The sequence below is a fragment of the Myotis brandtii genome, unplaced genomic scaffold, assembly GCF_000412655.1.
Source record: "Myotis brandtii unplaced genomic scaffold, ASM41265v1 scaffold579, whole genome shotgun sequence".
In the NCBI taxonomy this organism is placed as follows: Eukaryota; Metazoa; Chordata; class Mammalia; order Chiroptera; family Vespertilionidae; genus Myotis; species Myotis brandtii.
This window is the reverse complement of record NW_005370171.1, coordinates 1,345,241-1,371,388: the sequence shown is the minus strand read 5'-3', so window position 1 is coordinate 1,371,388 and position 26,148 is coordinate 1,345,241. Positions and strand designations below refer to the sequence as shown.

Here is a 26,148-nt window from a genome sequence, read left to right as displayed (position 1 = left end):
AGATGATAGTATATTTACAAAACTGGCAGCAGCAGGCCAGATCTGGCCCATGAGCTGTAGTTTGCCAACCCCTGGCACACACCATAGCATTAAAAAGAATGACATAGGTCCAGTTATGCCAGCATGGAGCTGTTTCCAAGATGTAGTAAGTGACAGAAGCGAGGTGCAGCACAGTGAGTATAGTGTGCTTCTGTTTGGGTCTCAAATGGGGAGGAGGAGGAGGAGATGTGAGCTGACTTGTGCATCCAATCTGTGTGGAAGGGTAGATAAGAGATTGGCTGCAGGGAATTGCTGTGGGGGAGGGAGGCTCATGGAGGGTTGTGTGCGTGTTACTTTTTCAATTTAAGAAATTGCATTCATTTTCATCAGCCCAGGTCATCTCTGACTTTTAAAGCAAAACGATTTTATTTTGTATTGTTTAAGAGAACGTGAAAAGAAAGACATGTGACTTTAAAAATATGCTTGTATAATTTCAAGCCCTTAGTCATTTCTCCTGGATCCTGTGGGGCTGCCTTACCACCCTCAGAAGGAATGCCTTGCCGCAGGTGGTAGGCGAGCCATGCCTGTGGCAAGTGGAAAGCTGGATCAGCAGCCCTGCCTTCTCGCTGGCCTTTTTGCGGGAGCCCCGCCCACAGCACACACTCAGCTGCTGGGTGTGTGTGCAGGCAGCGAGAAAGAAAACCTTGGCCCAGAAGTCAGCCCCTTGGGAATAAACAGCTTTCCGTAATTGTGATTCAGGACTGCTTCCAACTGCTTCCTTTTCCCACAGAGACTATTTCTGACTAACAAGTAAGGATGGGTTCTGATTCACCCGAGCATTGCGATGACCGTTTTTAAGGCGTCTGCCTTTGGGTTGTGAAAGCAGCAGATAGTTGTTGCTTTCCTGGTGTGTACACAGTTCACGATCGGTATGTGAAGGACACGTGAAAGGGTTAGTAGCAAACCCTTCTCTCTGCAGAAGTTGATGTGGATATGAACAGCTTAAGAGTGACAGATGCCTATCGGCCTTGTTGCTTCATAGTACCCTCCCCCATCTTCCAAGCAAATACTTTTCAAATAGCCATGCTGATCCTTTTCTAGGCATGGATTGCAGGCTTAGTTGCTGTTGCTGTTGCTGTGCCGAGCTCGGTGTAGGAATGTCAGATAGTGTACCTTTTGGAACCCCTCCCCCTTGGAAACACACTGGCGAGGGGATTTGCAGAGAAATGAAAGCATTTAGAACAGCATAGTCTTCATCTCTCCCGCTAAAGGAGCGCCTGGCTGCCACACCCGGGGCTGTTCTGCACCACTCGCCTCGACTTTCCTGGAAAAGCAGTGAGGACGTACAGTTCTGCTGCACAAGCAGGCGTTGGCTTTTATAAGAGAAGTCATTTAAGACATCACAAATACGTTTGAAAGATACTGGTGTAGTTTCCTCTGACCTCAGTTTCATATACTGGTAACTCCAGCACTGGACACAGCCCAGACTCACTCCCTGCCAGGTGGCCAGAGACACGTGTCCACTCCAGGAGAGAGAGGAAGCCGTCCTGCTTGATCAAGGACACAATGAAGTTGTGCTTTGCCATACATATTGCCCCTAAGGTGCTTTCTAGCGCGCGCTTTCTCTCTTTCTCTCTCTCAGACACACACATACACACCCGCCATAGCTCTCTCCATTACTGCTTTTAACCTTGAAACCTCTGTTGTACATTTATGCATTCGTCCTGTTCCTGCTCTTGAATTATTAATGGGCCTGGAGCAATCCAGCCAGAACACTGACATTACTAATTACTGCTTCTGACTGAGAAGTAAGGAGCCGGGAGTAAAGTGGGTCACGAGACAGTGTCGTAACAATAAAATACTGCTCTCGGCCACATTGCTTGGTGTCTGCTCTTTTTGTTCCGGGTGGAGGTGGACCTTCACCAGAGACCTGCCCGGCAGCAGAGCCCCTGCTGGCAGGAGAGGAGAGGTGTTCTGCTTCCCATCAGTCACCCCAGGCTCCAGTCTGTGAGCAGGGTGCGAGAAGGGGATTCGCTTCTATCAGAACTTACAAACATCCAGAATCCCTCTTCTGGCAGAGCAAGCCCTGGGAAAACGGCCTTTGTGGTGGTTGTGTGAGCCAAAAGGAGCCGGCAGGGAAAGTGCCTGGGGGACTGCACTCGGCTGTGCTCGGCTGTGTGCTAGAATCGGCCCTTCACCTCCAGGTCTGAGTCTGCTCATCTGTTAGTTAAGTCCCTCATGCCCTCAAGTCCCAACTCCATGGCCAGCGTGTACAAATGTGAAAGACAGGGGTTGACATGCCAGTGTGAGCTGGTGTGATGGTTTCTGTGAGAGAGAAGGGCAGCACTTCCTCCCACGGCCTAAGTTGTGTGTGCTGCAGGGAGAGAATTTCATTCTGCTGTAGCCATTGATAAATCTCAGACCATTAATGTTACCTGGGAAACCTTAGGAAAAACCCACCCAGCTTCTGAGGAATACAGACCTCCTCTTCTAGAGAAACGGGAAGTAGAGAGGGATTTTAAAGATTTGAGTAAAATAAAATATAGCTGAATTCTGCACACATGGGTTACCTGCCTGCTTGCATAACCACTTTCTTGAACTGTGAATATCTAAATTATTTTACTCATGTCTACCATCCTGGAATTACAACCCTGAAACTACATTTCTTATGCTCTAGAATTTTACTTGTGGAAAACCAAAGAAAAGGAAAACTACTTTGAAATAATATTTTTTTTAATTGTTGAAAAGCAGGAAAGACCGTTTTGAGAGCACATAAAGCTTAGCTGCTTCTTGAAAAGAAAACAGCTTTGTGAAAGTGACGAATTATTGATCACTCGACAACAGCATCCAGGGGTTTCTAGGTGCCCTGCCTCCTGCTCTTGAGATGTTCTGCTTTTTTCTGTTGCTTTCTTTTTTCTTTTTTAATACTACACATGTGGCCAGAGTAGAGAGTGTCGGAGTGAGTCATGGTTCTCAAAACTGAAAGTAAACCCTGTCACTTTTCCCATGTCTCCGCCACCAGCAGGACGCTGAAGGCTGTGTGGGTGGGGCGGCGTTCTGTGAGGGGCACTGAGCAGCGCTGGCCCAACGCCCTCCTTCCTCGGGGGCTCAGGGCTCTCCGCGGGTGCCACGTACACAGGGCATTCATTCTGTCTTACGGCCTTGACTTCCTGCTCTTTCACAGAAGGATCATAGTGCCCCAAAGATTCCCGGATCCACTCAACCCCTAGAGTGCCGGGGAGCTCCTCCTGTCTTTCGCCAAAAGTGCCGGGAGCGATGTCAAAGCTTCGAAATGGCGTCCAGTTCTAAGTCTGCTTTTATTAGTGATGATGATATTGCTAAATATATCAGTGTAGTAAAGGTTTCCTTAAGTTTTTGGATATGTAACTTCGTTTACTTGCGATTCATAATTTTTTTCCTAAACTGCTGTAAAATCAGCAAAAATGCCTTGGCAATTTTAGCATAGTTCCTAGGATATTGGTTGGCACTCACAGGGTTAAGGAAACAAGGGTTATTTCCTTTATTCCGTTCTATGAAAGCGCAGGACAGTGGGTGCGATGTGAGCTTTTGGCTCCTTGCATATAAATGTAGACGATTTTCTGTTAAATATGTCTGTTTTTCTGAAATGAAACAACCTGCAAAAGGAAGGCTTACAACGAGAAGGGAGCTGTCACTCTTTTTTATACCTTTTAGTAGTTCTTAGTGTGTACATGGATCTTTTTTCTTTCACTGGTGTCAACAGAGATTTAAGAAGAAAAAGAAACCCAACGACTCCAGGATGGAAATCCAGATTTTAGCATTCTACTTCATTTACTGTCTACTTACATATTTTATAGCTTTTTACTTTACTGCTCTCAATTTAAAAATAATTAAAAGCCCTAACTGGTTTGGCTCAGTGGATAGAGCGTCGGCCTGCAGAGTGAAGGGTCCCAGGTTCGATTCCGGTCAAGGGGCATGTACCTTGGTTGCGGGCACATCCCCAGCACGGGGTGTGCAGGAGGCAGCTGATCGAAGTTTCTCTCCCATCGATGTTCCTAATTCTCTATCCCTCTCCCTTCCTCTCTGTAAAAAATCAATAAAATATATATTTTTAAAAATAAATAAAATAAAAATAATTGAAAGAAGCTGAATGTAGTGGCGCACGCCTGTAGTCCCAGCTACTCGGGAGACTGAAGCAGGAGGATCACTTGAGACCAGGAGTTCTGGGCTGTAGTGCGCATGGCTGATCTTGTGTCCGCACTAAATTCAGCACCAATATGGTCACCTCCCGGGTGTGGGGAACCACCAGGTTGCCTGAGAAGGGTGAACCAGCCCAGGTTGAAAATGGAGCAGATGAAAAATAATTGAAAGCAGGCTAATCAGTGCTAGAAATTCCTTTTCGTTTTACTCATTTCTGTGCTTTTAACAGCAAAATGAAAGCCTGGTGTCCTTGCTGCCCAGTGATCGGAATTCAGGCTTGAATCATATGATAGATACCCTGTGACTGTTCCAGGAGAGCTTGGCAGAGCTTCGCGTGGTGTTTCAGATAGTAAAACGCTATCACTCACTTGAACGGAAGTGCTCCTCCGTCTGCTAGACCGAGAGTGGTGTGTCAGGGTCTCTATAATCGTGTAGATGTGAGTGAAAAGTCATTAGGCAGAAACTTTGATATTGAAATAAGTGGTTTAAGTTTTCTTAGGGAACAGAATCAGTACACAGAACACAAAGACTTTGTTCGTTGAGCAGATTCCTTCCTCTGATTTTTTTTACTGCTCCAGTCAGTCACATCTTCAGTTTCATGTCCAAAACCCCCAGGATTTAACATCAAATGTAAGTAAAATTGTCAGAACAGCTAGGTTGTTTTTTTTTTTCTGATAGAAAACAGAAGAAAGAGTATGATAGGATTTTAATTGTGGTATGACAGTAAGAATTTTAAGCAAAACCTGTGTGATCTAATCAAGTCATTCAGTCTCTTAGTAGCTTGGTTTCCTCATCTGTGAAATGGGTATAATGATACCTATCTGTGAAGGAAGGCATAGGTCCTTGAAAATGTGGGTGAGTTCTCTATGTTCTCTCTCCCCTGGGGCCTGGGGTGTAAACAGAAGGTAACGGTTTGCATTGTTCATGATTCCTCCTCCTTTGGGCATTTAGTTTCTCTGCCTTGGCTTTCTCCTCTGGCGGAAGATCTGCTGATCTCAGATCTTGCAAGGGACAGAGGAGCTTATCACAGACTTTTGGACCTAGAAGAAATGTAAGATGTTGTTTAGATCCACAGGTATCCATGTGAAAATCCTTTGTCCAGAAATTAGATATGAGTACTTTGGTTTCTAAAAACTCCACTTGTTTTCTCAATTTCTAGGTTTTGTTTTGAATCTGGTATTCCTGACAGATACGTGGTAATGAATCCAATTGGAATAATCAGGGCTTCTGCTTTTGATTTAAGATCTTCTATAGGTAAAACTTCATCACCACAAGTAGCACTGCCTGGAAAAGCTTTGTTGACAGGTCTTCCAAACCGGGCGGCCTTAGCTCAGACATCTACAACAGTTTGCCATAGACTGGCTGCTTGAACAACAAACATTTATTTCTCACAGTCTGGAGTTGGGGAAGTCCAAGATCCAGGCGCAGGCAGATTTGTTTCTGGGGAGTCCCCCCTCTCCCCCCCGCCCCCAGCTCCTGGTTTGCACATGGTCTTCTTCCCTCTGTTTCCTCGTGTGGCAGTGAGCAGAAAGAGCTTATAATGAGTCCCATTCATGAAGTCCCTGCCTCCTATTACCATCACATTGCGGGTTTAGCATTTCAACTTAGGACTTTTTCAGAGACACAGACATTCGGTTCATAACACCAGCTCGGATGTATTTTAAGAAATAGTTGACAATTATAGTTCTAACAGAGCCTTGCAATTTAGACAAATACTTAGAGCCCATTGTAGGTGACTTGTGTGCATTGCGGCAGCCTTTCCTGAAAGCACTGATGGAACAATAGCATTTCATCAGACTCTAATCTACTTGTTTTGTGACCTTCAGCAGATCATTTACTCTGACTGCCTATCGGAAAAATGGACTTGCTAATTCCTGGTCCAGCTCCTGTTCATGGTTCTGTGCGGCGGGGGGCTCTGTGACTTGGTTAGAGAGCATGAGGCAGCAACTCTATTTCAGAAATGGATGGAAGATAGGGGACTTTCCCTCCAAGACACAGTGTGTTAGGTGACCATTCTCTAATGGTTGATTATTAAAGAGAGATTATCCCCAGAAGATGAACAAAGGGACAGCAGAAGCACAGGACTTCCAACAGGAACCGGAGGGGTGAGGATCAGGGAGAGGCTGACTACGTGGAGACCATCTTATCACTGGGTGAATAATGTGGAGCCGGAGAGTGAAGATGCTTATCGCACGCATTTTTCTGAAGCTCAGTATGCACTGAGATTGCATCTGCATTCTTTCTGCCCTGTTTTCACAGTGTGTGCTTCACTGAATTTTTTACATAGTTTTCTACAAGATCAGTACTTAGAATACATTATCCTGCTGTAAATGTAAAGAATTCACATTTTGAAAATGTTTTGCTTTTGTCTAAGCCTTCTTAACATACATATTTAATTACGAGGCATGAGGATTAATGGGGCTTTGAATATTGAAAGCTCTTTTTCCCGAGATTAATCTGATTTAATTACTCCTGAGGTAGATGTTTGCAGCCTTGGTGACTTGCCATTTGGATGTGACTGTGAGACGAGGGGCTAAACCATGACTTCAGGTTCAGCCTTTGGCTTTTTACTTCCCTCTCCCTCCTCCTCTCCTATTTTCAGCTCATCACTTTGTCCTTTTGGTTGGGGAGGACTTTGTCTTCTGAGTTTGCTGTGTTTTCAAAGTAGTAGTGGTTGGTGTGCATCCCTTAGCATCCAGGAAAACGAGGCAACAGAACGGATTCTAGAGCCTGGGAAATCCTCTCACACCCTGAGTCCTTCGACCCTGGTGCCCCGTGTGGAGCGTAGGAAAAGGCACAGGCCCACAAAAGGGCTCAGAAACCAGACCCGGCCGGTGGGGGTCCACCTCTCCTCACATTAGTCACGTTTATCCTGTAGTTCTGCAGGCGGAGGGCAAGGAGCTTGTGGGCAAAGAGGAGGTGACTGTTCAGGTTCACGGTGCTCCTTCCATCTCAGCTGCTGTGCCAGCAGAGCCACCCCTGTGTCCACACAGCTGCAGTGGATGGCGATCGTGGGGAGCTTCCCAGGTTCCTACAGCCCAAGCCCAGCAACTGACTGCTCCCCTCTTTCTGTAGGGGTCTGGCTTCTTGTCAGTCAATGTGGAAGGTTCAGCCAGTGGCAGAGGTGGTCTGGTGGAGGGGAAGCAGAGGTGTGGCCAGCAGAAGCTGCTTCCTGGGTGCAGCTCACCATCAGCAGTCCCCGTGCCCTTGCCCACACCCGCTTGTTGATGGGGAGCAGCAGCAGACTGCCTAGCAGGTCTCACTCTCTCCAGGGGAGATGAGTCAGTGTTTTGCTGACCTCTCCTTCAGCCACCTCAAAAAAAGTGAGGTCTGTCACTTGATACGCTGAATGGGTGTTCCCTACACAAGGAAAGGTTTTCTTTTCCCTTCCTGTTTCCGCAGGGCCCACTGGAAGAAGCCCCTCCCTCCCCTGCTACTCAGCAGCCGGGGCACAGGCACTTGGGCCTGAGTGGAACGGGGGACGTACAGGACCCCCGGGGTCATCTTCACTGCCGCTGACATATCCAGGCGTGTGTCTCCAGAAACCACAGGGAGCCTCGGACAGCAGGCGTGTGGCTGGTGCTTCCTGGAGCAAGTCAGAGATAACAAAATCGGGCAGTAGTTTGCACCTCAGGATTTTTTTTTTCTTTTTATAATGCAGGGGTGCAGCTTAGGAAGCCCAGCTAATGGAAACTCATGTTCAGCCATCAAAGATCAGTGCCAGCTACTGACCAGGTAGAATTGCTTTTGGGCCCCTTATTCTTCACACATCACCGTCTACTTTTATCCAGCCCTTAAGTCAGCCATGGCTAGCCGTCTTACCCTATGTACCTTGTCATAGCATAATGTTACCATAATTCTTTAAACAAAACTACCCCATCGCCATCCAGAATGAAACTGGAAAATCCTGTCTCTTGTTTGACTCTGATAATGGCCAGAGCAACCAGGCTGTAAACTGCTCAGCTCATCCTGAGCTTTTTACGATTTTATCCCAAGACACTGATCTAACTGCCACCCCCTCCAGTAGTAATTGTACGACTCATTGATCATCTGCTGCTGTGCCAAGCACTTTAACACTATTCCCCACCCTCAGAGTAACCCTGAAAGGGGCAGCAGCATTATCCCCATTTTACCAGATGGGGTGCTGGGGCTCAGGGCTTATACCCGTTTACACACCTGTGAATTGCAGGGCCAGAATTGGAAAGTTCTAGTGAAATAGTTGAGATCACAATGCCCGTGTGCCTCTGGCACCTACCTCAGGGTGTAGCGAAGAGTGTGACAGCACCGCCTGTCTCTCTGTCACTGCTGCCATTTATTGTGCACATACATTTTCTCATTTCTCTTTAAAGAAACCCCCCCGGGTACTTGTTTTCCCCATTTTCATTGATGAGGAAGCAGAGGGCAGAACTTGCTCAGGGTCACACAGATCCCTCTGGCCCCCTGTCCCCTGCTCCTTCCACCATGTGGTGCTGCAGCTTTAGCTCGTGGTCCTGCATTTGTTTGTTTTTAATCCTCACCTGAGGATATGTTTTTCATTGATTTTAGAGAAAGAGGAAGGAAGTGGGAAAGAGAAGAAAGAAATATCCATGTGAGAGAGAAACATCAATCAGTTGCCTCCCATACACGCCCCGACCAAGGATCAAACCCATAACCTAGGTATGTGCCCTGACCGTGAATTGAACCCACGATCCTTCGGGGCACGGGACAATAAACACTCCACCAACAGAGCCACACCTGCCAGGGCTGGGCATTTGGTTTTTGCCATGTGATTGTAATCATTCCATATGGATAATATTGTGCCCTGTGTGTTTGTTTTTTGCTTAGCATGACATAAGTGCCTTCTGCCTTCTTTTTTTAATCCTCACCAGTGGATATTTTCTCCATTGATTTCTAGAAAGAATGGGGGGGAGGGGGGGAGAGAGAGAGAAGAGAGAGAGAGAGAGAGAGAAATCGATTGGTTGCCTCCTGCACGTGCCCCTACCAGGGCTGAGGAACCTGCAACAGAGGTATGTGCCCTTGACCGGGAATTGAATCCGTGACCCTTTTTCGGTCCGCAGGCTGATGCTCTAACCACTGAACAAACAGGGCTACATTCTTACATGGTTTGCAAACCTGTCATGCATGGCTGTCATTCCATCAAACACATGTGCTTTGATTGACTTACATGTACCCCTGAGTTGGAAATATAGGGTGTTGTCCATTTTTGCTGCTGCGAATAATGTAATGCATGGCCTTGTACATCAAGCCTTTTCTTTTGTAGAATTTTATTCCTGAGGATAGATCCCTATAGTAGGACTCTGGGGTCCAAGATAATCAGGTTGTTTTTTTTAAGAATCTCAAAACAATTCCAAATTTCTTTCTGAAGGGTTTCACATGGTTATCCTTCCTACAGTACATGCCCATTCTTTTAAAAGGAAAAGAAATGTCTGTTCTTGAGCCCCAAGCTGAACAGTAACCTGTGCTGCATGGCTGCCCTTCCAGAGGGACGTTGGCACCTGTGCGGGACTGCTCTGCGATGATTCCAAAGGAATCAAAACAAATAGGAATTTTTGCAGTTCCAACTTGAGCAAAAACAAATGTGGGCCAGACTTAGGTACAGAACCTGACAGCTTGGCAATTTAGAAAAGGGGAACCGGGTGAACACAGTTTGTCCTGGAGCATGGCACCCACTGTGCTCTCACAGTTGTCCTTCACCAGCTGGACAGTTATGCTGGCATTTCAAGTACAGCTATTTCTTTTTCTTCCATCACCATTTATCCCCTCTTACCCCCCCCCCCCAATCAAGTGCAGGCATTTCTTTTTTTATATGTATATTTTTTAATGATTTCAGAGAGGAAGGGAGAGGGAGAGAGAGAAACATCAATGATGCAGGGAGAATCATGGATCAGCTGCCTCCTGCACACCCTACACTGGGGATGGAGCCCGCAACCTAGGCACGTACCCTGACCTGGAATCGAACTGTGACCTCCTGGTTCATAGTTTGACACTCAACCATTGAGCCACACCAGCCGGGCCAGGCATTTCTTGATTAGCTCTGCCATGAGAAGGAGAGCAGCTGGAGTGTGAGAAAGAACCCAAACAAAAGAACGTGCTGTGAGGCCACCATCGGGAGCATGTGTGCACGAGTTCCATCAAGGCTGCTGTTGGCTCGGAGTTTGTCACCTTTGGTCACTTTTGTAGCTCTTGAGAAGACCTCTGGAGCCACCACCCTTTGAGGCTACCCAAATCCTGTCTCAGCTTTGAGCTTGCTTTTGAGCTTGGTCTTTTGCCTTCCTGTTCTGGGTCGGTTTTTTTGTTTGTAAAATCGGGATTGAGGGGTGGTGTTGATCGGACACTTTGATCTAAGTATTATAAGCTGACCAGGTAAGTGTGACCAGTGAGGCTTGGCCAACATGCCAGACAGAAAACTGACCCAAGTTGAAGTATGGGCTTCGTCGTTGACGTTTGTAAGTGAGAAGAACAGAGAAAGGGTCCTGACATGGTCGGTCAGGCTGCTTGGTGGTGAGGCCCTGCCTGACCCTGAGGCTCTGAGAAAACCCTGGAATAAACTCGAGAGAAATGGGTCCCGGGACAGGGCTCATGGTTTTCTTCCCAGAAGCTGAGAAGCTGTTGGAGACATGGTAATCCAGTCATTTCTCTGTAGCTATACGATGTGACACTTGTTCAAAGCCAAGGATGGCTTTTTCCCCCCTGAAATACTCTAGATCAGCGGCTCTCAACCTGTGGGTCGCAACCCCTTTGGCGATCAAACAACCCTTTCACAGGGGTCGCCTAAGACCATCCTGCATATCAGATATTTACATTACGATTCATAACAGTAGCAACATTACAGTTATGAAGTAGCGACGAAAATAATTTTATGGTTGGGTCACAACATGAGGAACTGTATTTAAAGGGCCAGAAGGTTGAGAACCACTGCTCTAGATAAATGATGGAAGATAAAACAGGATTAGAATTTAGATTCTGGTCCCAGATAATAGATTTCCTGACAGGAAAGAGGTTTCTACATTAGGCATGGTAACAAGAAATATTTGAGTGCTGGTAATGGCTGAGTTGTCTCTTCAATTGCCTCTGAACAACAGCACACAACTCTGGTACAATCTGGATTTTATAGCAAGAAAATGCTATGTTTTCTTGGTCTAGTGAGAAGCTAACAGTTACAGCAGGCAGCCAGCAGAGGGCCCCAGTGCCTCACAAATGCAGTAAGCCTAGAATCTGGCTTTGTTGGGATGCTTGCCAGTTCACAAGCAAGCCCACACACCCCAGTGCTTATCTCTGAACTGAGAGGCAACTCCAGAACCTGAGATCAAGACAGGATTCAGGTAGAAGGTAGTCATTGCAGTTAGTAACAGAAGAACATTTGCAGAACCTGGTGACTGATCGTCATGTGTGGTCTTGCATTGAGGGTGGGGCATGGGGCTGTGTGCCATTGTATGTAAGAGGAACCCACTGGCCTCTGCAGGAATTGGGACGGAACCAGAAACTCTTTATCCAAGTCCTCACATCCAGTCTGCCCTTACCCTGACTTTCACTGGGAATTGATTCAGTCAGTAGCCCTAATGGTCTCAGCATAGATGACCTCCCCCTGAGCAACACTCCAGGGATGATGGACAGTAAATGCCAGAACAGGGGTAAGCTGTTGGCTCTTAACCCCCAGTATTAGCAATTGAGTGGCCAAATTCCAGACTGATTTTTTTTTTATTTTGTTTTGTGTGTTTTTTTGTTTGTTTAAAGTATTACATGTCTTCTTTTTCCCCCCATCGACCCCTCCCTGACCTCTCCCACTCTCTAGGACAAGCCACTACCGCCCCAGTGTCCGTGGCCATGCCCATTGGTTATGCTAATATGCATGCATGCAAGTCCTTTGGTTGATCTCTTACTGCCCTCCCTACCCCCCCCCCGCGCCCCCCCCCCTGCCTTTCCTCTGAGGTTTGACGGTCTGCTCCGTTTCTCTGTCTCTGCATCTATTTTTGTTCATCAATTTATGTTGTTCATTATATTCCACAAATGAGTGAGATCATGTGATATTTATCTTTCTCTGACTGGCTTATTTTGCTTAGCACAATGCTCTCCAGTTCCATCCATGCTGTTGCTAATGGTCAGAGTTCTTTCTTTATTACAGCAGTGTAGTATTCCATTATATAGATCAGGGGTCCTCAAACTTTTTAAACGGGGGGCCAGTTCATTGTCCCTCAGACTGTTGGAGGGCCAGACTATAGTTTAAAAAAAACTATGAACAAATTCCTATGCACACTGCACATATCTTATTTTGAAGTAAAAAAACAAAAGGGGAACAAATACAATATTTGTATTTGCATGTGGCCCGCGGGCCGTAGTTTGAGGACCCCTGATATAGATACACCGCAGTTTTTTTAATCCACTATCTGCTGATGGGCACTTAGGCTGTTTCCAGATCTTAGCTATTGTTAAATTGTGCTGCTGTGAACATAGGGGTGCATATATCCTTTCTGATTGGTGTTTCAGTTTTCTTGGGACATATTCCTAGAAGTGAGATTACTGGGTCAAATGGAAATTCCATTTTTAACTTTTTGAGGAAACTCTATACTGTTTTCCACAGTGGCTGCACCACAGACTGATTCTTAGTTATTTCTTTTGAAACTGAGGATCCTGAGTGTAGGTATGATTGATTGATTGATTGATTGATTGATAGCTTAGAACAATACCTGTGTAAGTGCTTGCTGTTATTACAATCTACCCAAAACTGTATATGGGCCTTTGAATCATGGACTGGATCTTATATTTCATTCCCTTTCTTTTATATATATCAAGAGGTTTCCCCTTTTCCCCTCCATCATAGTAGAAAGCTTGGAAGAATCTCAAGAATGCAAAAGAATGCAGATGTATCATTAGCAATCACATCCTACACGGGGCAGACCTTATCTCATGTTCACCTTCCTGTGCCATAGTGTTTACAGGCGGGGAAAACAGGATAATTGGGGACCCCGTGACTGACACAGTGGCAGTGTGTGTTCAGCAGTCTCTAAGTAACATGCACTTGCTGAAATGAACACCTCAGCAGGTGAGAAGTAATGCCAGTACAAAATAAACTCATTTCCCACTCTATGAGCTCTGTCAGAGTGCCCTCAAAGTGGGTGGGAAGTCCATGCATGTGTATATTTTCTGTAGTGGTGTTTTACTTAAATTAGGCCACCAGTTAGATTTTTTAAGAAGGTAATTTAATTTGGTTCAGTTCGTTTTGGCTTGCTTTTGTCTTTAAGAAATAATAACCCTCACCCACTGGGAATGTGGGCCTTGGATGAGATTATTTCCGGCATTGACTGGTCCCATTTTGGAGCACCCCAGCTGGTGGGCACACCTGGTCAGAGGCCCAAGGTCAGCCTTGAAATAACAGCCTGGGACAATGGCTGGAGGGGGAAGCGCTTTGAACCTGAGGCCCAAGGAAGGCCGGTGGTTTTCTGAATGTTACGGTTCTCATACTACAGTGGTCGGCAAACTCATTAGTCAACAGAGCCAAATATCAACAGTACAACGATTGAAATTTCTTTTGAGAGCCAAATTTTTTAAACTTAAACTATATAGGTAGGTATATAGGTATTAGGGTACTCCTAAACTGGCCTTTGCTAAAAACGTCCTCAATCTGATTGAGCGCGGGGAGGTACATTGCTTTGAGGTACGTTTGCTGAGGTCGACCCCTTCCAACTCTCCCATCCACACTCGTCTATCTGAAACAAGTAAACAAGACAAGTGTGGATGGGAGAGTTGGAAGGTCGACCTCAACGAAAGTACCTCAATCAGATTGAGGATGTTTTTAGCAAAGGCCAGCTTAGGAGTACCCTAATTAAGTTAATAACAATGTACCTACCTATATAGTTTAAGTTTAAAAAATTTGGCTCTCAAAAGAAATTTCAATCGTTGTACTGTTGATATTTGGCTCTGTTGACTAATGAGTTTGCCGACCACTGCCTTAGACCATCCTTCCCCATTCTCTTCTCCTCATGTCCTGTTATCTCTACAAAGCCCTTTCCAGCCCACTGCTCTATTGGTCCCACCACACTAATTACCATATGTAAGCAGGTAGGCAGAGGCCCTGTTTTATTCTTTGGGGCTCAGAAGAATCTTAGCAATTACTGGGTATTTAACTACTTCTCCCACTCAGAGGTAGGGCTGTGCCAGATACAGTGCTGCCCACAGGTGGGGTTTGGTGTTGGTGACAAATTGGTCAATAACCTGGTCTCAGCAGGTCCAGATAGAGTAGAGGTGATGCCCACATGGAGCACATGTGTGCCTGTCCCCCCGCGAGTGGGTGGAGAGGCCAATAGACACCAGTCCTTGTCTCTTGTTAAGACACAACAAACGTATAGATTGCAGCTTCTTAGGCTAAAGCCCAGAAAATACCAGTAATGGTGTAGATTTTCTGACCAAGGGATCCCCAAGGGTAAAGTGATAGAATCCAAAGAGAAAAACTCAAGCACCTCTGGCCAGGGGAGCACCTTAGCAGTGTCCAAGCAAAGACACATGCTCCCCATCTGAAACCCCCAGTAGCGCCCCCCGGCTCTTAGGAGGCCTTACACATCTGGCCCTGGCTCTCCTGGGCCTTGCCAGGCTTCTCCCCTGCCACACAGTCCTTCTCCCAGTAGCTTGTCCCAGCCACACACTCCTTGAGTTTCTGCACTAGCCAGGCTCTCTCTCATCTCCGAGTTTGTACTTGTAGCACCTTCCATCCTCTCCTGGGCAACTCTTCCTCCCCCTTGGAGCCTCAGCCAGACCCGCTCCTTTGTGCAGCCTCCCCAGGCCCGTCCCCTGAACACCTACAACACCTGAACCGACTTCTTCCTGTCCCCTGCTGACTCCTGAGCAGAAACACTGGCTCCCTCTTTTAACTGACAGCTGCTGAGGACCTGGCAGGTTGTCTGAACTCATGAGTTAGTCATGAGGAGGAGACCTCAGGGGCTCCTGCAGCCCCCCTGGCCAGCCTGGTCAAGGCCCAGCTGAATCAATCTCCCGGCCTGTTGCCAGTCTGGGCTGGGGAAGATGCTGGTAAGATGGCCTCTATCCCTGCTTCCCGGGCCTGCATGCAGGGCCTGGTCTTTCCACTTAACGTGGCTCACAGTGTGTCATCAGACCTAGGCTGACATAAAGCGGGCAGAAAATAAAACCTTTCTTTTTAAGTTTGGCGAAGAGGAGTGGTCAAAGTGTATGTTCTGTCTACTCAGGAATCCATCGAAGGAAACTAGGCAGCCTATTGGGTAAGGGACATTAATGAACATTTATTTGCTCTTCTCTTGAGGGAAAACCAAATCACAGAGGGAACAGTCATGACTGTCCTACAGGAAAAGCCGCCAAGGCAGGGCCTCCTCACAGGCGGCAGGGCTGTGATTGAGTGCGCACCAGCTGTCACAGAGGCCCACCCAGGGCCACTGTCTCAGAACCTGCCTCTCCCTGTGGCAGCCCCAGTGATGCTGATGCACAGAAAATGGACGCCAGGCCAAGGTTCTGTTTGCCTGCACTCATGCAGAGCTGGTTTTTTCACGCCCAAACCAAGACCACACGAGATTGAGTCAACAGAATGCTACTTTGTCACAGATAGAGCTGCCGCACGGATACTTAGGTCGGCCTCCAGTGCGTGCTTTCCCCAGAGGCACATCTGAGAGGGAACCAAGGCAGCGAGAAAGGGCCAGTCTTCTCATGGCCTGTTGTCAGCGCTGCGGGATGGTGGCTGTGACAGAGCCAGAGATAGTGAGCTGCGGTGCAGGTCCCTCGTCCTCAGCGTGTAGAGAGTGTGATTCCCCTTTTCGTAGCTTCTGCTGGAACTTGCACTGGCCATGATGCCCTCCTGTTTGATTTGCATTGCCTCTTGGGCCACTGTCTATCTCCCCCAGAAACAGGTGGCATTTCTCCTGTTAACACTAAGGGTGACGCACCTTCTCTCCCGGTTCTGCCCGGTGAGCGACCCTTATTGTCTGCCTCCCCCAGCACCCATCCTGTTAGCTGACACGTGAGAATAGAGATGCGATCCTGTGTGGGAGGTGCAGCCTTTGGTTTTCCTGAGAGCTGGAGCCTCTCTTGCAGGAATTGGTAACAGGTGAGCAGGGAGAGCTGGGTTTGCTGGCTGCTGCCGCCAGGCCCAGCTTCCGGGAAGTCTGAGAGTCTCCTTGCAGTGAGCAGAGGTCTGGTTGGGCTCATTTCTGCCCAAGTTCTAGCAATGTTTATTTTTGACAGTTGGAAATGCTCTGTTATTAGAGCCACCACTTCCTAATACATTGCTTTGCTCCTGCGCCCTCCTGCACGCTGCTGTCCTTCCCGATTCTCCTGCATTATTGCTCACTGAGAGCATGCCCGTTAGGGAAAACCAAGGTGGGCCATTTTTCAATTCCTCAGAGTGGCTCCTGGGAGTTCCTGTTATGAGGAAGAGCCTCTCTTATCCTTGAAAGAAACTTTAGGTTTTGGAATGAATGAATGAATCCTAAGTTAATGGTTTTCAAACTGTTTTGACTGATGTCTGTAGTAATATTTTATCATAAACCTAATACATATATAAATGTACATAAATATACGTACGTATAACTGGAAAAGTAGTTTTACAAAGTAAATACCTGACATGTGAAATGCACTCTAGTATCTTTTCTGGTTTAAAATACAAATAAATAAATAAAAACCACCACCGGTCATTATCTACTAAAATGCATTCACAGCCCACCAGTGGGTTGCAGTTCATAGTTTAAAAATTGTATCTAATAAATAACTTCGCTTCCACAAACACGTATTGTTGTGTTGAGTGTCTGCTGTCACTCAACACAACTTTGGGTGGGGCTTAGCTATAGCCTCTACCCTCCTGCCCTTTCAAGCCTTTGAGTCAAGTGCAGAGGGGTGGGAGCATAGAGGGGTGCTTTGGACCAATGTCACGCAAATCCTTGTAGAGAGCATCCTCTTTAACCTTTGTTTACTGTGGGCACATGCCACAGTCCTCATCATCGCCGCCAGGACCCAGACACCCGCCTTCCATTCAGCTCTTACTGACCTTCTGCCTCACTCCTTCTCTTTCTTACTCAGCCTGGATTCTTTCCCCCAGACACCCCCAGGCTCACTTCATCACCTTTCTTAAGTCTTCGCTTAAACACCCCTCTCAGAGCGGCCTTCCCCAGCCCCACTCTATAGTTGTGAGTGACTTCCTCTCTGCACCCAGCACTAGCCTTCTTCCTTCGGTAGTTTTCTCCTTAAGACATAAGTGTCCACCTCCTGGCATTGCCTTGGGAGCTGCTGATAGCGTCCCAATGATTCTTTTATATAAATGGGCATTTGAGAGAAATAGTCATCAGTATTTGATTAACTGCTATATAGGAATTGGTATTTTTGTTTGTGTTATTCCGGTAAAGGTAAAATAGAACTTGTAGCCGTAGCTGGTTTGGCTCAGTGGATAGAGTGTTGGCCTATGGACTGAAGGGTCACAATTCAGTTCCGGTCAAGGGCACTGTATGTACCTCAATTGCAAGGCTCGATCCAGTCCGGGTTGGGGAGTATGCGGGAGGCAACCAATCAATGTGTCTCTTTCACATTGATGTTTCTCTCTCTGTCTCTTCCCCTCCCTTCCACTCTCTCTGAAAATCAATGGAGAAAATATCCTCCAGTGAGGATTAACAAAACAAAACAAAAGAACTTGTATGTATTCCTGAAAGCATTGACCATTGACCTCTTACTTTATTTTAAAAGTCCTGCTCCCTGTGGTAGTAAAATGCAGGCAGTTATGGCTGGCTTTCTTTCCCAGTCAGTACCTCTCCAGCCTTGCCCTCTCCCAAGCAGTGTAAACCTGGTCTCGGTGCCTTTATAATTTTCTGTCTCTAGGGGGCAGCATTAGCACAGAAACCAAAGTTGAGGCCACCTGTTCCAATTTCTTATCACCCCTACTTCTTTCTGGTGGATCCAAAGGAAAGGAGTGCTTGGCTCCTTACTAGTCTGCAGAGTAAGACTTGGAGATTTCTTTCTCCAGACTCTGCCTCTGTACATAGAATGGTAAGGTGCACAGCCAGTACACACATTGTTTAAAATCCCCGTAATTTAGTGCATGACCACTAAAAACAATAGTATGAAATCTTCCCCAAAAAAGTCTTTTTCTCAGGAATGTTGCCCAGAGCTGTCACCTGGCCTTGCCAAGATTTGAGTTTCTGCATTTAGAAATCTAGGTTCTCCTGCCTCCAAGAGATGATTTACTTTGGGAAAAGACAGAAATCCCCTGTGAAGAAAGCTCCGCTTCTCGGAGAGGTGTGATGCAATCAGATAATTGCGAGATGGCACTAAAAGAATTAATGTTTGAATTTCATTTGTCGTGTAAGGAAAGTGGACCCGGGCAGACTGGGACCTCTCGTTCTGGTCAGTGGGGATGGAGGGAACCTTTGGTCAGACTTTGGGTGGCAGCGGACCTCCAGAGCCCGTGGGGAGCTTTGTTTGCCGAGCCAGCGGACTGCTTTTCCAGCCCTGACCTCACCCCTGCGCCAGAGGCTCCAGGCTCAGGTGTGCAGGCGCTGCCACTTACCTGTGAAGCTCCTTTAACGGAAACGGATCAGTGTCCACACATCGAAGCTATAAGAGAAAGTCAATAAGGAACGTGTTAATTCAGATATATCCAGCCCTGGCTGGTGTGTCTTAGTTGGTTGAGTGTCATCCCATGCACCAAGAGGTTGCCAGTTTGATCCCTGGTCAAGGGCATGTGCCTGGGTTGCAGGCTTGATCCCCAGATGGCAGCCATTGGTGTTGTGCTCTCACATCAATGTTTCTATCTCCCTTCCCATCCTCTCTCTCTAGAAATCAATAAACTATTATTTTTTTTAAAAAAAGAAAAGAGCCCAGCTGGTGTTGTTCAGTGGTTGAGCATCAACCCATGAACTAGGAGGTCATGGTTCAATTCCCGTCAAGAGCACATCCCCAGTGTGCAGGAGGCAGCCAGTCAATGATTCTCTCTCATCTTTGATATTTCTATCTCTTTGTCCCTCACCCTTCCTCTCTGAAATCAATAAAAATATGTTTTTTAAACAAGAAATGTATTCAGTACTTTCTCAAGCACCATCTGCAAGCATTTGGCTGTTAACTGATCTTTCCAGTTTTGTGCATTAGATTGGGGAAGGGAGTTAGGGAGCAAAGGAAGGAACCATGACGAAAAATACATATATAACCCGTATCCTTGCAACATAAACCCTAATGAATTAACCTGAAAGTGTCTATATAACTCGGTTTTCTCATAAAATGGTCATTATAATCCTGGCGGGTGTTGTAAGTGGTTAGAGGTCTGCCCAGGCACCAAAGGTTCTTGGTTTCAATTCCCGGTCAGTGGCAGTACCTTGGTTGCAGGTGTGCGAGGAACCAATCGATATAGCTCTCGCATCAATTCTCTCTCTCTCTCCCTCTCCCTCTCTCCCCTTCCATCTTCCCCTCCTTCACTTCCACTCTCTCTAAAAATCAATGGAAAAAATATCCTCGGGTGAAGATTAACAACAATGACAAATCGTCATTATACTTTACACAATTATAAATTTGAAGACCTGATAGGAAATGATGTTCTTTTTCCCCTGTCTACGTGTGAAGGCCCTGGAGTAGTGGTGGGGCCTCTGCATGGAGGGGGGAGTGTGCTTTGTCTTGCCACTGCCTTCTTGCTGTCATTTTTTTGTATATTTAGCTCCTTGTGTGGGTCAGACCTGGTGTGAAGCCCTGGAAATTCAAAGGTAACTAAGGCACAGTGTGGTGGATCGTGAATAAGCTCCTTGTAATCAAGAATTTGCGGCTTACTCGCTAGTGCATCTCCATATTGCACAAAATAGATGCTCAAAGAGAACTTTTTCTTTTTGCATAGATGAATGGAGCCCTCCATTTCAAGCCTGTCTGCAGTGATCAGTAGGGCATAGTCTTTGCTACAAGGAGTGCTTGGCTCCTTGGAGATGTGATGTAATCAGATAATTACAAGACACTATTAACCCTTTGCGGTCGTTTGTCTACTCTCAGCCACCAAAGCTTTTTTACCGTTCCGGTCGTATGTCTGCTCTCAGCCACCACAGCAAGGAACCGTACGAATCTTAACTCTATTCATTCATGTATCAGTTCATAATTTCTCTGAAAGCTCTTAAGTGTCTAAGTGACCTTGTCACGAACCAAAACATTGCCCCGACAAATCGGAGATAATCGAAACTCAATATAAACAAACGCAATCGTTCCACACTCACCATGTAAAACACCGTGGCGAGTCAGTCGCCTTTTGAGAGTGAAGAAATCGACAAGCTTTGGAGATACTTCGCAGAATTTCAAATAAAGCTTTACAAATTACGTTTAACTGTAATTAGGCATTCTCGCTTGTTAAGATATTTCAAAATAATACTCCATAATGGCAAAAAGGAAGTTAACGAAAGAAGTGTACTGCGAATCTGAAAGTAACGATGAAGAGTTTTATTTTGGCACGTTAAATACTGACTCTGACGTAGAAAGTGATAACGTTTGTAGTGATTCTACTAATAGTGACGTAGTTCCAAAAGAGAATTAATAAATCTTGTTTATCCTTCATAATCTTGCATGTTATGTATCACTGCTCTTTCAATGGAAATTAATTCCGGCCAGTACGACACCCATGTCCAAATTTAATACGGCCGCAAAGGGTTAAAGGTGCTGTCATAGAGTGAGAGCCACTTGCTCCCAGAGTCCAGGAAAAGAATGCCAGCTTTTGCCCAGCTCATGTGAGTTTCCTAGACCTCTGGTATTTGAAATGGGAACTGGTGAGTGTATGTTGCCAGAGGAGAAAGGACATCTAGGCAGAGCATTGCATGGCTGAGGGTGTTGGGCGTGTGGCACTGGCAGGAGGCCAACCGTACCGGCCCTGGACAAGCTGTGAGGCCCGCTGGGGATGCTGCCTCTCTGAGCTCCTCTCATGCGACTCCTCATTCTGCGCCCACTGCCCCACCAGATACCCTTCAGGTTTGAGCTGAAACACCAGCTCTGCACGAGGTGTCCTTCATCCCTGCCTGCACTCCCGCCTCGCCACTCCCACGGAGCACATGTTCATCTGTCCAGTGGTCCACTCACCCCCCTCCCAGAATGTAGGCTCTAGGACGGCAGGGGCCTTGTCTTCACCGATCTTCTGCTGAGAACAGACCTGGTCACTGTGGACACTCCAGGATGGTGGTCGGGTCCGCGAGGTCCGAAAGGTTGGCGACCGCTGGGAGGTATTTGTTGAAGGGAGCAGGGGGTGAGGGGGGTTTGAAAGTGCCACTGTTCCTTCAGTGCAGAAATTGTCTCCATTACCAGTGTCACTCGGAACAGGACTTGGACCCAGAGCAGTGTGTGGTGGTGCTGATCTCAAGCACTGTCATTGACAGATCTTCACGAGTCATCGTCCTGGCTACCTTTAGAGAAGTGAGTGGCAAGTATTTAAAAGTAAAGGCCCAGGGGCTGGTTGAAGAGGACCAAGTAACTGATATATTTAGTTCCGTGGGGCACTCCTGTGGAGCCTTTCTGTAATGGGAACCTAAAAACACTTCCTTCTGTGCCGCCAGACATGCAGCTGCCTGGAGGCGGCAGGAACAGCCACTTCCTCATGTGTCCAGTCTACGGTTGCTCCGTGATTAGAAGGTTCCTATCATCATTAAGAAATCTCAGTCCATCCTGTGTCTTAATGGGTCATTTCCAGCTCTCCAGGAAGCACGGGGAAGCCCGTGTCCTACACCTGTGGCTGGGGTTTACACCTTCCAGACCCTGATGGTCTTTCATCTGTGGTCTCCTTACACAGATGCCCGTTATAGCCTCAGGGTTATCTCATACCCTCGTGCCCTCGCGTTTTCCAGTAAACAATGGCCTGTTCTTGCTAACAAACACTGTGCTGGCAAACATGAGCGGAAAGAGCAAGTGGATTTGGAATCATGCAAACTTGAGTCCATAGCTCTGTGACCTTAACAAGTTAATATGCCTCTGAGCCTTCCTTTTCTCACTTAAAAATAATAATAAAATAGGGCCCGGCTGGTGTGGTTCCCTCTCCTTTTCTCTCTCTCTAAAATCAATAAAAACATACTTTTTCTTAACATTCTATTTTTTAAAATGGGGCTAATGTTCCAGTACTTCTTTGGAGTTGCTTGTGAAGATTGAATGAGATGTGTGTGTAAAGCACCCTGTACCAGAAGATGTTTGAGTTTGGAACCCAGACAGAGCCAGAACTGTGGGGTAGTGGGAAGGATATGAGAGTTCAAGGTGCTTGTTAAAGGTGTGTCCTACCTTGTAGGCGACATTCAGTGAGGAATTATCTGAAGAGCCAAAATTGAAAAAGAATCTCCTAAAAATAATAATAAAGTCCCTTCTGAAACCATATAAGAAAAGCAGTCCTCTTATTCCTAGTAAGAAAAGATAGGCATGCGGCCATCTCCCCAGTGCCAGTCGGTCTGGGGTCACTGTTGGCACAGCTTAGTTCAAGAAGCAGCTTGTGGAGGACTGTGGAGGAAGTCTGGCCAAGAATAGAATTCAGACTATAGGGCTTGTTCCCCTAGAACAGTGTTGGCGAACCTATGACACTCGTGTCAGAGGTGACACGCGAACTCATTTTTTTGGTTGATTTTTCTTTGTTAAATGGCATTTAAATATATAAAATAAATATCAAAAATATAAATATTTGTTTTACTATGGTTGCAAAAATCAAAAAATTTCTATATGTGACACGGCACCAGAGTTAAGTTAGGGTTTTTCAAAATGCTGACACGCCGAGCTCAAAAGGTTCGCCGTCACTGCCCTAGAAGGTATCCACTTGGCCCTAGTTTTGTGAAGGGGTTCCTTCAAGATCCTACAGCCTTGCTAGCTGTCCCTCCGCCATCAGCAGCCAGAATGAATCAGATCATTTCACTTCACCCACTCAGCCTAGCTTTCCAAATTCCTCTCTCCAGCCTCAGTGCCTGCACACAGCATTGACCATGGTCCACTCTCACCACCCACTCACCCCGCCGCTTGGACTCCATTCACACCAACTTCCCCTGCACTCCGGGAATGAGACAGGCCCTCTTCCTCACCAGAGCTGGCACACATCCACCACCCTCTGCTCAGAGCATCCTTCCCCCATACCTGCGAGCCTGCCCGCCTTCAGGGCTCAGCCTCAGTGTCACATCCTCAAACAGGCTTTTCTGAGCCCTGACTGACTGAACGCCACTGTTCCACATTCACAGCACCCGATGCTTTTCCTCTGAAACGTTCCTGTCATGGTTGCGGTTAGTACATATTGTTGTTTAATCTGTTTGTTTGTTTCACTAGAACATAAACTCCAAGAAGGTGGAAAGTGAATCTAACTTGCTTATTGCCATATCCCCAACATCTCATGTAGCACTTGACAAATTGTAGAAATTCCTCAAATACCGAGAACAAATAAAGACAGGAGTCTAAAATCAAACTTACCTTCTCACCCGTCCTCCCACCCTCCTCAGATCTGCTTCTCCTCCTGCATCCCTGATCCAGATCCACGTTTCCACCAGCCCAACTGGTGTCCCAAGTTAGACACCCAGAAGTTACTCTGGACTTCTCCCTCAGCGCCTTCATAGACTCTTCCAGTTGTGCTGAACTCTTCCTGCCACTCTTCTCAGCCTCTGCAGGCCACCAAAGCATCCTCAGACAAGGCCGGACAGCTTGCTGCCCTGTGGTGACTTCCCCTCTCGAGCGCAGTAGATGCACAGCCTGTGGTTGTGGCTGCCACTGTATCAGAAAAGTTGTGTAGAGCAGAGCACCGCTCTCAGTTCTGCTGTGTCCCACTCCTGAGACGAGGCTGGAAGGCAGGCAGGTAAGGTGCCAGGTGCACGGGGCGCCAAGCACCTTCAGAGTCGTCCTGGAGGCCTGGTGAGCAAGGAGGGCAGAGTCTGGGGACTTGAATCCTTAGTCTCATCTCTCAGGTTCTTTGCCAGCAGCAGGAGGCCTTGCTGTGTGTAGATGAGGTGATGACCAGGACAGTGTCTGCTGGTGTTTGAGGAACCTGTTTGTATGAAGAAATGTCAACTCCCTGGTAGGGTCAGCTGAAACCAGACTTAACCCTCTGCCTTACCCATAAAATGTTATTTAAGCAGCAGAAAATGAATGAGGGGAGGCTGTGGAGTGTTTTCCTTATAAGGAAAGTTAGGCCCTTAATGAATAGTCAGAACACCTTGATGTATCTTGAGGACTAAAGGGCAACATAAAACTTAACCAGAAATTTCTCTGATGTCCTGAAGAACAGGGACTGATAGCTGCTTCTTAACCAGGTAACCAGCCTGTGCACGGCCCTCCCCGTTTGGGCGGAAGGAGCTGCCTTCTTAGCTGTCTCCGGGTGAGGATGAATTCCGCTGTGCCCTCCTGACCTGCACATGCACGCGGGCCGTGAAAGCGTCTCCCATTAGGTCTGGTGGCCACGATATGCCTGGCCTCCGTGCCTTGAAGTTACGGATTAAAGGGTGCTGCTCTGCCTTCCAAAGTGGTCCTTGGGACTTTCTCATTAACCTCACTGTGAAGAATGTGATTTCTTCATGTTAGAAACCTTCAAGAACATTTCTTCTGCCGAATATTGTTTAAGCGTTTGTTGAGTCTAGGAACAAAGTCTAGCTGTGCTTGAGAGGAAAGAGTTATATATAGTAAAGTATATACTGTGTTTAGAAGAGAGGGTACATTTTTAAAGAGAAAGCTCCACATGTTAAATTTACCCGGCCTGCTGTGTGCTTCCCTTGTTTTAATTAGGGGTTTCAATGTCTAGCTAGCTAGACTCTTCAACAGACATTTTAGTTTTATTCTCTGGGCCCTGGGGCCCTTCAGTGAGAAGTACCATGGCTGAAACCCACACGTGGGCCTACAAGAGCACCATGTGGTTGTGGAATGAGTGGTAGCTTCAGCGACCCCTCACACTGAGTCAGCTTGGCCATTTCATCTTGCTGTCGTGGACTTGGGCCTCACCTGGAAAATGGCTCCTTCTCTTTTGAAGACGAGCTCATGAGTTAATAACTGGGTCGCTGGGAATGCTACAAAGCACCATCTAAATGCGGTGCATTGTTTTCAAGCTGCTATTCCTGGCAGATGGCTAAGTTAGTATTGTTATGAAGGTTAGGATCCAGATACCAGTTCATCTATTCTCCAGCTGTTGTTTATCCTTTAGTTTCCCAGAATAATCAGGCATAGGTCTTTAAAAAATGGAGTCTAGCCCTGGCCGGCATGGCTCAATGGTTAGAGTGTCAACTCGTACACCAAAGGGTCTCAAATTCCATTCCTGGTCAAGGGCACGTACCTGGGTTGCAGGTTTGATGATCCCTGCTCCCAGTCAGTGTGCATGTAGGAGGCAACCAATCGTATCTCTCTCACATCAGTGTTTCTCCCTCTCCTCTCTCCTCTCCCCTTCCCTCCCCGCCCCTCCCTTCCCTCTAAAAATCAATGAGAAAAAAATATATACTCCTTGGATGAGGATTTTTTTTTTAATGGGGTTTAGCTCTGGCTGGTGTGGCTCAGTTGGTTGAGCGTCACCCTGTGCACCAAGAGATCACTGATCAGGGCACCCCAAGTTGTGGGTACATCCTTGGTTGGGGTGCGTACAGAAGGCTATTGATCCATGTTTCTCTCTAACATCAATGTTTCTCTCTTTCTCCCCCCCCTTCCTTTCTCTAAAATCAATTTTTAAACCCATTTTTTTCTTTATTGTAGAAACTATTACAGATGTTCTGTTTGTTTCCCATTGACCCCCTCCACCCTGCACCTGCCACTCCCAGGCCTTCACCACTTTATTGTCTGTGTCCATATATGCATATAAATTCCCTGGTTAATCACTGACCACCCACCCACCCCCGCCTTCCCTCTGAAATTCATCAGTCTGTTCCATTAAAAAACCATACATATTTTTTATTATCATTTAAAGTATTACAGATAGTAGTGCATATGTCTCCTTTTTCCCCCATTGACCTCCCCCCCGCCCCCCCCCCCCCCCCCCCCATAACCCCCCCCCCCCCCCCTCCCATAACACACATCCTCCCTCCTCCCATAACACACATCCTCCCTCCTCCC

At 46.8% G+C, this 26,148-nt stretch overlaps 1 protein-coding gene across 4 annotated transcripts in view; it reads left to right on the top strand.

The window, feature by feature from the left end:
* The window catches only part of RNF216 (ring finger protein 216), a 111,264-nt gene that overhangs the window by 54,576 nt on the left and 30,540 nt on the right, over positions 1–26,148 (top strand). Inside the window, exons 14-15 of one of the 4 annotated variants that reach the window (XR_001364543.1) lie at positions 23,037–23,354; positions 23,568–23,630. The exons of the other annotated variants lie outside the window; for them this stretch is intronic. The gene's annotated coding sequence lies outside the window, so the exon portion shown is untranslated. Of the gene's footprint in view, positions 1–23,036; positions 23,355–23,567; positions 23,631–26,148 lie in introns of those variants that run through there. 4 annotated transcript variants of the gene reach the window in all.